This window comes from Mauremys reevesii, linkage group 18 (genome assembly GCF_016161935.1).
Source record: "Mauremys reevesii isolate NIE-2019 linkage group 18, ASM1616193v1, whole genome shotgun sequence".
NCBI classification, from domain to species: Eukaryota; Metazoa; Chordata; order Testudines; family Geoemydidae; genus Mauremys; species Mauremys reevesii.
In genome coordinates this window covers 30,853,172-30,855,127 of record NC_052640.1, presented here as the reverse complement: position 1 = coordinate 30,855,127, position 1,956 = coordinate 30,853,172, and positions in this window count along the sequence as shown.

Genomic DNA, 1,956 nt, shown 5'->3' with positions numbered 1-1,956 from the left:
GTTGTGGCTGGTCTGGGTGTGTGGCCTACTGGACCCGGTATTTCCCCCACTGTGGTCTTTTCCAGCTGCCCGGGGGTTGAGTTGATCACCTGGAAGTTGTTCTCTCTGCTGAAATTGACTAACCTATCAGAACCCCAGCCTGTGTATCCCCTGCACTGCATGCAGGGTAATGTCCACAAGGCAGCAGGGGTTTCCTGCCCCTTAGTGGGGGTGGGGGGGCAAGGCCTTTGCTAATGGAGATTAGCAGGAGCCCCATCCTGTGGCCTTTGAGGCACAGTGCCAGCTCTACCTGTCTGTGCAAGCCCCACTCATGCGGCTGCACTAGAGGCAGATTCCTGATGATGGTCAAGCCAACAAACCTGTGGTTAAAGTGGCGTTAATGAGGCAGCATGTGCTTCTTTCACAGTGATTTTTGTCTTTTAATGGTCTCTGTTGGGCCTAGAATCTAGTCATTCGGCTAATGAGCTCTCCAGCACTGGAAATGCCTGGACTGTTAAGAGCCATATGCTGGGGAGAGCAAAGTGTGTTAGTTCCTGCCTCTCTTGCTGTTTAGCTGTATTGTTTCTTCAGGACTCCAGCAGCCAGTTCCCATGGTGACCTGTGAGGGAAAGAAAATTGGGCTTTTGCCCTTGTTTAATTCTTTAGGACAAAAATGGCTGGAGACGTTTTATCCCCCCCCCCCCCCCTCCCAAGAAATCCATTTTACAATAAAAATTCAGATCCTGTCTAGGCGGGAAGCCTCTATGGTGTCAGGAGAACTGGTGGAACGGAGACAAGAGCCAACTTGCTGCGATGCCCGCAACAATCTTGAGTACGATTAGGCAGCTGGTGTGCTGAGCCCGCTGTCTGTCCAGTATTGTCTCGTCGCTTCCTTGTGCTTCTGACTATCTGCAACTGTTGTCTCATACTTTGGGACAGGCACTGGTTTTTGTGTTTGTACATGACTAGAGCAATGGGAGCCTGGCCCAGGATGGGGCTACTTCGCACTACTGCAGTAATGACAGTGGAGAGGAAGGGAGTTCTAGCCAGACTTTAAATCTCAGGTTTTTGTTAACATCTGTTTAACTTTAGTGACTTGCATTTTGGAGAAAGGAAGTCTTTGTGAAATCCAACATTCTCAGCCTTTTATTTAAGCTATTGAAGCCAGAGAACTCCAGCTACCCCAGGCCTGATGTTTCTACTCTTTCTTTTTCTAAGGTAAAAAAACACAAGGCAACTCCCCCAAAACTTCCATCTTTCAAGCTTGCTTTCTTCATCATGAAGAAGCCAAAAAGGGACAGTCCTCAGGTGTTTTTTTGGGGGTTTTTTTTACTATTTATTTAGGAATTTTTAACAAGTTTACAAATCTTTGCCATGTAAATATCAGAAACAAAACAATCATTACAACAGTGAGCTTTTGTTTAAAAGGACATTATACAGAAATATAGTCATCAGGCCTTTCTGTTTTAACAGCGAGTTCCCGTCTTACAGAGTGAGCATCACTGTGTGACAGGACCTTGGGGTACAGTCTGGAACTGTGCCCCTTGAGTCTCCAGCCTGGGCTGTCTGTCTCAATGCTTTGCTAGTGACAAGCAGCAAACCCCTCCAGGCGCTGTGATCACTCAGCACAACAGGAGGGGGAGCCCCACACCCAGCTAGATTGCATGGATGCTCTCCAAGTCCCTCATGAACTATACAGAGGGAGACACCAGCAAATCCCCCCAGTCCACAGCCTTGCGCCCCAGAAATGTACCATCTTACACTGCTCAAGACCTCTTGAACAATGCAAGCTCATTAATAAGTTCACCACCTTGTCAAAGGATAGTGAACATGCACCAGCCTTTGTAATCTGAGCAGATTCCCTGAGCACTTTAGACAAACTCACAGTTAAGGATAAAGCATTAAACTAAGTTTATTAACTACAGAAAGATAGATTTTAAATAATTGTTAGTGGTAGGCATAAAGGTCAGAGATAGT